Consider the following 11536-nt stretch of genomic DNA (forward strand, 5'->3'; position numbering starts at 1 on the left):
GTCTGTAATAAGTTTGGGTTCAATACATTGAGGCAAGACTTAAAATAAAAATAAAAATAAAATAAATTTTATTTATACGCTGCCCTCCCCAGCCAAGACCGGGCTCAGGGCAGCTAACAACCAATAATAAAAACAAGTTGATTAAAATACAACTTAAAAAACAAGATTAAAACACAACATTAAAACATTAAGATGCAGCCTCTTCACAGGAGTTGAAAGGAAAAAAGAAAGAGGGAGAGGGAATCAAATCAATTCTAAGCCAAAGCCCAGGCAGAACAACTCTTACAGGCCCTGCGGAAAGAAATCAGATCCCGCAGGGCCCTGGTCTCATGAGACAGAACGTTCCACCAGGCTGGAGCCAGTGTTGAAAAGGCCCTGGCTCTGGTTGAGGCTAATCTAACTTCCTTAGGGCCTCTATGGTGTTGCTAACACAGTGAATTTCATGAATTTGCAGCCACAACTAGTTTTATGCTGAAGCCTCTTCAGCCAAACAGGCTTCATTCACCCCATTCTCCAGAGATCATCTTGACACTCCCATCCCAATGTTTCTTTTAAAGAAATGTCTTTAAATTACTACAATCACGACTCTCTAAATCACTTGATGGGATAATTCATGGTTCCAGTCACTGGGCTGTACCCAAAACTAGTTCTACAGACCCATGGAAGTTAATGGACATGACGGACTTTGGTCTATTAAGTTCAGTGGATCTGCTGTGAACTGAACTTTGATGGATACAACCCATTGTGTTTGTTCTTCACCCAACCACATATAGTATGGTTTGTATATTTATTTAGGAATACGTTGGTAAAATGTTTAAGTTGATGAAGTGATTGCTGTCCAATGGCTATTGCTTTGCATGGTTTGAGCACCAATAAGCCATTATTCTATGGGCTGGTTTTATACCAAGTAGCCCCCCCCCTCAGTCATCACTAGGAGTATGCAGCCTGCTATGGCAGTTGTGTGCAGTTGTCATTTGTGTGGATCGGTGCCACGTTGTGGGGAGTTTACATGGCGTTTAAGGACCTGGGATAGTTCAGTCAGTACAGCATGGGACTTTTAATCTCAGGTTTGTGGGTTCGAACTCCTCACTGGGCAAAAGATTCTGGCATTGCAAGGGTTTGGACTAGATGACTCTCATGGTTTTTTGCAGCTATGATTCTACGCTTAGCCATGATTTCCAGGGCAGACTGAAAAGAGGCCCCTGTACCAATTTTACCAATCCATGGTGAATCCATCACGTTCCTCCATCAGACCTATTCACAGTAGCCAACTAATAGTACAGTCTCTGGGCCTTTATTGGCCCAGATATTTCCCTTTGCACTTCTTACCCCAGCTCCATCAGATCTAATATCGTAGATGATGACTGTATGAGACTTCCTGCCTCAGGGGCAAAGGGCATGGAGAAAGTGAGTTAAGTTGTTGGTAGTTCTGCATTAAGATTCTCCAGCATACTTGAGGTTTTCCTGTTCTAAATCTCTCTTGTTTTTAAACAGTCTACAGGTGGGGTAACATGAATACAAGCTTTCCTTTTGTAAAGAGAGCTTATAGGAATTGCTCTAAAATATCACGGTTTGGAGGGGAACAGAGATCTTGCAGAAATCGTCTGTTGAAAAGGGAGTAGAAATGAAGCAAGGGAAATGAAATCAGCCTCTGCTTCTTGATACTGGCCCCCTTGGTATTCTTTGCAAAACAAGTGTGAACTCAAGGGATCCTATTATAACAAGTGTATAAATTTTGTGTCTGATGTAAGAGCACATGTGTATTCTTATACGCAACTATATATATGTTGCACGATTCTGTGATTTGCATGGTGCAGATGCTGTGTGCAGAATTCAGAAGCTTGACACCTTAAAAAAAACTTTTTAGCATTTGATGCTAGAATGAAAGTTAAGGATACAAAAGTGGGCTAAAAAACTGAAGCTGGAGGGCAGTGGTTTCCAGTGGTTTCCAGGCATATGCCTTCACTGTCTCCTGCAGCTCTATGCTGCTTCCCTTGACAGTCAGATAAGAAATGTGTGTGTGTCAGAACAATGCTCCTTTTTCTCCAGTGGGAACAGAAAAAAAAGAGATAGCAAAACTATTCTAGAAGGTGATGAACCTGCCTCAATTCCCCAATACTGCATGGACATCATTATTACGATGTTATGCAGTCACAGCAACACAGGCAAATCTGAGCTTTGGTGGAGCATCACAAACAGGACGGCACTTTCTAATATGTGGACCTGATGGAAATCATTGTTTTTTCCTCAGTTTTTCAACAACTGTGGATATTGATTTTTTTAATTAAAGAACCAAACCTTTAAAACTTTAAAAACATTTTTTTAAATGGATTCTCCTATCAAATCCTGACAACAAGAGGCCTACACAATGGTTTCTGCTTGTACAACGGGGATTTCCCCTAAAACTGGCTCTGGGTGAATCAGGAGAACACCAGAACAATCTTGCTTGAAGGAAATGTTTGTAATGGCGCAATGTTGAATTCTATCCATTATATTAATAATGCAAAGAAGCTGCCATTTTAAAAAACACATTTTCATGTGAGGCCATTTTTCTTTTTCTTTTTTACTTAATATGGATTTTGTATATGTAGACCTGCCAAAAGTTTTTAATGAGTTCTATTTAATCACTACCCAATTATCATTTTTTTAATTAATGGCTATGAGCTACCTCGCTAAAATAGTAAATACCCACAATGGTTTTAATGTACGACATTCCCTCCCCCCCCCCCCTTCTAGTAGAGCAAACATTACCATATTAATCCACCTCTTGCATCTTATTCAGAAAGAGCAAAGTAAACTGTAGTGTATGCAGAATTCTAAATGAGAATTCCATTGGATTCTCTTAGCACAAAACAGCTAATGAAATCCTGGACTTTAATAAGACAGGCTGTAAAAAGACTGTTCTACTGCTCAAACTGTGGAAAAACAGACTTTACAAATCTTCGATGAATAAAAAGTTAAACAAGCCAATGTGCAAGATTGAGTCTTTTCTAAGGCACCTGTGAAAGATACGCATTTTTATTTTATTACATTACATGTGTATACCACTCTTCATCCAAAGATCACAGGGCAGTTCACAACATAAAAATACAAAATACATATTAAAACAAAAAGAAACTAACAGCCCCCCCCCAGCACATTTTAAAATGCATAGATGTTAATCAGCCAAAGGCCTGGTTATAGAGAAACATTTTCACCTGGTGCCTAAAGATGTATAATGATGGTGCCAGGTGAGCCTCTCTGGAGAGAGCATTCCACAAATGAGCAGGTATGTCAGCATCTCCCTAGAATCTGTTAATGGAAAATACCATATTTTTCCGTGTATAAGTCTAGATTTTTTTTTACCAAAAATTAAGTTTAAAATTGGGGCTCATCTTATACACAGGTAGTGCTGAGGGGTGTTTTCTTAATTTGGAATCCCCCCAAATAGGGGGCGTCTTATACATGAGGGTGTCTTATACACGAAAAAATACAGTAATTGCTAATATTTGCTTAGGGATTTTTTTATTTTTTTAAAAAATATTTTTATTAATTTTCGTTAACCAATCAAACACAAACAGCAACAAAACAAAATCACCACAAAAAAGAAAACAAACAACAAAAAGCATCATACAAATAATTGACTTCCCTCCACCTCTGTTTTGGATTATATTTTAGATTTTTAGAAAAAGAAACTGATTTGTGCCAGCCAGGTATGCAGCCTTTGGATCAGCAAGTTCTGAAATTAATTTGACTTTTACACTGCTGTTACATCACACTGAAACCACTGTGATAGGAAGGCATGTCTATCAAAATTCACAAACCCCCAAAAGCAGACCCTCCAAGTGCCCCTAATTTCCAGGGATGTCCATTAATTAGAGAAGCCATCCCGGTTTCTGATTTGATTTCAGAATGTGTCGCTTTTCATTAGGAAGTCCCTATTTTCATTGGAGAAATGTTGGAGGGTATGGAATTATCCAACCCCTAAGCCATCTGAATGCAATCCTGTATAGGGAAGTTTTATTTATTTTTTTAATGCTTTTTATGTTTTTATATATGTTGGAAGCTGCCCAGAGTGGCTGGGGCAACCCAATAAGATGTAGTGTATAAATAGTAAAATTATCATTATGGAATGAGAAGTCCCTATTTTCATCAGAGAAACATTGGAGGGTATGTAAAAGTAAAGGAGCAGAACAGACCAACTGATCTCAAGTTTAGGTTCTCCTTATAACATATAAAAATCATTGAAGCACCATTCTATGGAAGAAACATTAACTTGATTAAAAGCAGACAGATTAAAATGTATTCCTCTACTAATTTAAAAGGCAAAAGTATGATAGTTTGTCATAATTTAAAATCTGCTAGAAAAGCATGGTTGTCGAATAATGATTTCAACGGTTCCATATGATAACTGCAACAGGTTGTAAAATTAACGGCTATGCCCTACGTAGTACTTCAGCATTCATGCCCATGAATTTGTAGGTGTGTCCTCTGTCCCATCACAGATAGATGTGCCAACCATATAATACTTACCTGAGAGTAAACTGCACTAAATAAAGTTTCTGAATAAATATGTGTGGGATCATACTGTTATCTTCTAATGCTGGAGTCCCCCCAGCACACCCAGACAAACACGCTTCCCTGCACCTGTCAAAGTCTCCTGCACCTCTAATAATAATAATAATGATGATGATGATGATGATGATGATGATGATGATGTTAAGAGTTCTTGACATTCTGCTGTTATTTGGGAGGAGTTTGTGTGAATTGGAGGTGTTCCCTGCTTTTTTGCCTGTTTTAATTTTTTTTTTGGGGGGGGAGGGCTTGCCTGTTTTGAGGGAGATTCTGAGCATTATCTATTTTTTTGTCTATTGTTTGAAAAATTCATCCTTCCTTCTTCCCAGAGAAGGCCAGAGGAACACAAACAACAAAGCGGCAAAACAATGCAATTTTTAAAAATAAACATTTCAAAACATTGGGTGGCATTCAACTAAGCTTTCTGCAGAGCAGGCCTATTTATATTAATAAATCTAACTCATTCATTTCAGTGAATCTGCTCTGAGTAATAGTTAGTTGAAGACCACTCATTAATAATATCTGTAAACATCTGCCTATCCAAACAGCTAATAATTTAAAGATTGCCCAGAACAATATCTGTCTCTCCTGTTGGATGAAGAGGAATGCTTTTAAATTCCGCCTCTAGGTTTATAATGAGGAAAGCAAGTGTGCCTCAGGGAGATTATTCCACAAATTGGGAGCTACCATCAAGAAGGCCTTGTCATGGGTCAGCACCACCAACTTCCCTGCTAATGGAAGGGCAAAGGTATTCAGTGGTGCCCATGACAGTTTGTTAGATTTTGAAAATCTAACCGCCAAAAGACTGGGGATTGTTTGAGAGAGGCTGGGGTGAGAGAGTGCTGAAAATGGATGAATAACAACACCAGAAACCTGCACTTACAAACATTTTAACAAACCATCCATAAAAGGCCAAACCAGGGACAATTTACCAGCAACAACTTCTAGAAATGTCAACCGTAAATAGGGAGAGTTGGGATGAATGCTTTCCTTCCAGATTTCTAGACCTCTTTAAGGGCAATTAGTACTTTTTTTTACAAAACACAAATGCTGTTCTTTTATTTATTGTTATTGAGCTGTCCTTAACTCCCAACTGGAGAAGAAAGGTTTGCTCATTCCAAATTGCTATATGCATGCTTTATACAAGGTGGAATTGGTGAGCACAGAGCCAAACAAACCCACATCTTCCTGGGCACACACCACACTGTTGTGTGTTTTGTACAAATTAGCATATTATGAAGCCTGATTGTTGCTTTCTTTTTTTATTCTTCAGAGAACTAATATCTGACAAGCTTTTCTCAAGCTCTGAACTCTTCCACACTTTTGCTTGATTACGGCCAAGTGACACATATTTTTAAAAAGCATTTACCAAAAAATTAATAGCTCTTGCTTTTGTTCTCCTGGCTTTCCCAGTGAAAAGCTAAAATGTTTTTAAATTGTCACTTTTTGACAGAGGTAATGGCTGTAATATATTTAGTCTCTTTCTCCTTCTTGTGCTTAGAATGACTATGCTAATAAAGGGCACAGCTGTAGATTCTTTATGGCTTGCTTTTGTGGGGTGGTGGTGATGGAGGACATGGGGGGGGGGGAGGAGAGAGAAACCTCAAGCCCAGAATGACTGTGTGTGTGTCAACAAATGCAGCTGGGAAAGAGAAAAAGAAGCCCCTTGCAGGCCTCTGCAACTTAAAGTCCAAGATAAATGATGTTCCCATTTAAAAAAAAAGAAAAAGAAAATGGAGGTTGGAATTCAATAAGAGGGAGGCTGAAAAAAAAGGAGAGAATTGCCTAAAACTAAAGCCTTTCTCCCTGTCCAGACAGCTTACAAGAGAAATGAGCAAAACTGAGCACAAAAAGAGGGGAGAAGCTCGGAAAAAGGGAAAACAAAGACTTATCTTGCAAAATATATTGCACTACCAAATTATCAGGAGTGCATTATCCCTTGTGGCTAGCGAGAATACAGTTAGATGGGGATGCAGTAGCCAACTTTTAGAACCTTATCTGCTGGCTAGGCGAGGAATAGACTTTATTTTTGGTCAACAAAAGCCAGTATTTCTGTGCACTATGAAATATGGTTTATTGCAACTGTAAAAGTGAGCTATGGAGTCAGTTCAAACATGTATTGAAGAGTTTCTGAAAATATGCAGCTCAAACATGGTTTTGCTTGGTGCCAGTTGGGGACTAATCCAGATTCTACATTTAAAGCACACCCAACACACATTTATTTCCCCCTAAGAATCCTGAGAACTGTAGCTTAAGGAGGCTGAGAATTGTAGCTCTCTGGGGAGAAAACTGATGTTGATCTGCCCATAGTGGGCATGAGGGAACTTAAAATTGAATTTGAGTTTTTAAATGAATTATTTGAAATACCTATTTTGGGGGGACACTTTCCACTAGAGTCACCTTTTGGGAATCACTATTTATATCTACCAGGTTCTAGCGCTTTGAATTGGGCCCTGAACCTAATACAGTAAGCAGCCAGTACAGTTGGGACAGAATTGGTCTCATAGGCTTGCCCCAGTGAGCGACCTAGCTGCTGAATTCTGCACCAGTTTAAGTTTCCAAACCGTCTTCAAAGTTTTGCCAGGGGAAAAGGTGAGGTATAAAATAATAATAATAAGGCAGTCCCATGTATAATGAGTTGTAATAATTTAATCTAGTTGATGGACTTTTCGGAGCTAGCCGACCTGACAGGAAGAGTCTGCGACCAGAAGGAGGAGGAGTACCAGGAGGAATGGATGAAATTTAAAGACTATTTAGTTAAATATGTTAAGATAACTTAATTGGAAAAAACTTGCAAACACCAGATTGGCTTAGGATTTAAATATGTGATGTTAGAGAATAATATGTTTAAAGTTAAAATGAAAAGAAAGAAAGATGTTAAGTGATTAAGTTAATTTTATGAGAAAATTGGTTTTGGAAAACTGTTACAATGATATACGGTACATTGAAATTCATCCAAAGGGATTAGAGGAAGTCACTTAACAATGTTACTAAGATTGGATTAAGTACAGTTAAGATTTATGTTTGTTTGTTTGTTGAAAAAATTTGGAAAATCAATATAAAAAATTGAAAATAATAATAATAATCGAATGTAGAGGTTACCAGAGCATAGACAACAGAAGTTAGGCTATCTCTGCCCTGTTAGGGGTACAGCTGGACCACCAGTTGAAGCTGATGGAAGGCATTCCCTGCAACTGAGGCCACCCGAGCCTTATGAGACAGCAATGGATCCAGGAGTACCCCAAGCTACGTACCTGCTCCTTCAGAGGGAGTGTAAACGTGTCAAGAGCAGGTCACCTCCCATCCATTCATTTTAGGGAACCACCCACTAACCGTTTCTCACTCTTATCTGGATTGAGCTCCCCCCACCCCCAAGACTGATATTTCTTTTGTGAAATGGTTAATTTCTCCACAAGCACAATGTCTCATACTTGCAAAATCCAGTCTTCAAAAATATTTGCATTACAAAATTTCCAATTTGTTGCAATTGCTAATCCAGCTGCATTTAATAAAAGGAGGATGACATCATTCTTGGTTATGTTCTTAATCTGAAGAGTGAAATAATATGGTAGAGCTAATTCTGGCAGTAGTGATTGTTCCATCATTTGATTGCATGTATACTGATAAATATTGATGTCGACATCGACCTTGTGTGGGTCTGTAATATATACATTTGTACTCCAAGCTAGCAATTTACATACTCAGTTTCATTTCAAGGGGTTAGGCCAACAACTGCTCACAAGACGCAGTGTATCTGATATCGGTGCCTTGTTCTTATTCATGCTTCCTCCTTCTTTGCGAAATCTTCTTGGTTTTGTTTTGTTTAAACCCCCAGGGGAGACTGTTTTTTAAGAAGCTACTCAGGCTGACACTCCCCCATTTTCATTTTGAAAGGTCAGGCTGAGAGTTGGCAGTTGTATAGGAGCCTGTCCTCTGTAAAGAAAGTCTTAACTAGCCAGGCAGGGACTTAACCCAGCCATCTAAAAACTAACATTGTCACTAGGATATGGAGAAACCATGGTGAAGAACTAGCAACAGCCCGGCCACGGCAGAGTGAGCGGTCGGCATCTGCTTGGCGGGCCTTTATCGTGTCGTGTTGTTTGTACGATTCAAAACGCGCAAGACAATTGTTGAGATGATGTAGACAAATTGACTCAAATTAGTTTAGCATGGGCCAAGCAAAGTTTAAACGCGCTGAGTCCAGACACATAGCAACAAGTCTGCTGCACTTTTGGAAGGGAGCGTATTGGAATTGCTAATTTAAGAGCGAGAGAGGAGATCGTTGGAAACGCAATGAGGGCTGCTGCTTTTTTGCTTTTTTAATACAATAATAATTACAGTGGAGTTTTCGTTTAAAATATTATCCATCTTACAGCTTTATCTCTAGCAGTAAATTAATTTGTAGGAGTACTTATGTGCTTGGACAGTTTTATCTCGGGAGTGTTATTTAATGGCAAACAAATTCACAAAGAACTACTCCCACAACCCCCCCCCAAAAAAAGATTAAAAGGATTTTGAGGGGGTTTTTTGGTTCTTTGCTTTCAATCAAACTTTCCCAAATCCTGCAGCATAATACTTTAGTGCCCTATGCCATCCATGGACCACCAGGGGTGAGCATCTTATAGTATTTACAGTAATCTAATTATACCAGGTCTTCAATTCACAGCCTGCTTTGGTATACAGGCTTTCAACTTCCAGTCAGGGTTTCAATTTTTTAATCTTTTAAAATAACAGGGTAACAGACAGAAGGGGAGTGAATTGGAAAAAGAATGGACACAGTCCTGCAGAAGTTAGTTGTGACTAATCCAATTCCATTGCTTTCATGACTAATGTTTATTGAATTGTGCCTAATGTGTGAATTGCCATATTACCGCTTTTCTATTTTTAAAAAAGACACTTTTTTATTAATGTTGCTTGGCCCTTAGATATATGGACATTTATTAACTTCTAAGAAGATACTCCACAGGTGAGAAAAAGTGAGAAATGTGTCCTCCTGAAATCAATGGGACTTAGATAAGCTTTGGCTGGATCTTTCCCAAACTGTCAAATGGAAAAAGCCATGTTGGTACTTCTAATTGTCTGTCTGCATGGCTACAGCAGGAGAACACAATGTTGAAATATTCTGATTGAATTAAAGAGTACAATTTTATTTTCTGTATTAACTTCTAGGAAAGCTTCAATATTCAAACTTGTTACTGATACCTACTTATTTTTTATTTCCTTTATATATAGGTTGGGAGAGATGAATGGAAGCCATGAATGGAAAATTGGCTCCCCCAATTTTCACCAATTCCTCCTTCCTGCTGCAGCCCCCCATGCTACATTCCACACCTTTCCAGAGGTTCCCCCAATCCAATTGAATAGTTTTTCAGGGTGCAATGAAGGCAGGAAAACCCTACCATGCAAGTGGAGTTTAATTTGCACATGTTTGGGTCCAGTCCTTAGAGCTTGACCCAAACAAAGCTGTATGTGTTGCAGTCCAAGCCTATTCACATTTACCCAGAAGTAAATTTAACAAGACTAATTCCCAAGGAATATAACTGTAGCATTAGTGCCACATAAAACCATTGAAGTAAAATATGCAGATACACCATTTAAGTCTCTTGAATAAGACTGTTATCTTCTTCTAGATTGCACACAGCGTTCCAAACTACAAATTCCACACCCAACAACAGCATCTAAAACCTAATGGGGGCACCTGGCATGCAACAAACATGCCAGATTTATGGGTTTTTATGTTTTTTGCACATGTGGTCCTCTATGCATCCAGAGCCATGTCTGCATGTATATTTCCAGTGAATGCACACACAGAGGTAATTTGGATATATATGTGTATATACAGTAGGGAACATACAAGTAGGGAACATCCCATCTACCTGAAATACTTAACTAGATATGCCAGTGATTGAATTTGGGATCTTTTGTATTCAAAACATGCGTTTTATGTGTTTATTTTAGCAAGATTTATATATCACTTTGTCTCCCAAAAAGTCATAAGTGGTTTACATAACGGTATTTTAAAGCAGAAATAAAAACAGACTTCTTTAAGAAAGCTTCAAGTAGTGGCACCAATGTGTGCTTCTCTTTCCCTCTTTCTTCTGCTTACCTTCATCTCAGCAAATTCACTTTGAGCCACTGTAATTGGGCATGAAGTTTTGCGTATTGGAGGGAAGAACTGTAGAGACCTTGTCAGCTCCAGAAGAGAGCCCCGCTCCTTATGAAATAGTTTGCTGGCATTGTTTCTGTCCCCTCTGCTGACAAGTGACCTTCTGCGTCAGCTATACTGGAAGAGGCCTGTGTGGACATAGGAGGTTTTTCTGTTTAGGTATTGAGATTTACCACCTGCCAAAGGGGTCCAGCAGACGAAGGGGAAGGAAAAATAGACAAGATCCGGAACAAACATGAAGGCATTGTTCCAGCTCCATCTATACAAACTTTGATCAAAGATACCCTTACTTTTATTGTAGATTGTAAAAAACAAAAGCCAATCCTTCAAGAAGCTACAAAAACTACCTACTAATTGGATGTGCCATTACTGCCATCTAGCTGTACAAGGAAATGATTCTTCCTTGAGGATAGTGTATTTATTTGGTTTTTAGCTATTCTAACCTGTCTCTCCAAATGAGCCCATGGAGGCTTACAATAAATGAAACTAATGTCATCTGAGACCACAAACCAGCAAACTAATGCAGCACAGAATGAAAAACCAAAACAGCAACAGCAGCAAAATCCAAAAACAAGAGAACTCCCAAAGATAGATTCTTCATTCCTCATAAGCCCACGACAGGGGAGCTTAGGATGCCCTTCTAAAACCAAAAAGGAAGTGCACTGATGGGCCTCCTTTCAAAATTTTATGAGATGGCACCACTGCTAAGCTATTTTATATCAGGTGAAACTGTCCATGTAGCCCAGTTTCGTCTACTCTGAGAGTTTTATGAGCCACATTGTTTAATTATTCTTTTCCCCTTACTAATCCCATCTA

The sequence above is a fragment of the Podarcis erhardii genome (assembly GCF_964252035.2).
Source record: "Podarcis erhardii genome assembly, chromosome: 10".
Classification (NCBI taxonomy): domain Eukaryota; kingdom Metazoa; phylum Chordata; class Lepidosauria; order Squamata; family Lacertidae; genus Podarcis; species Podarcis erhardii.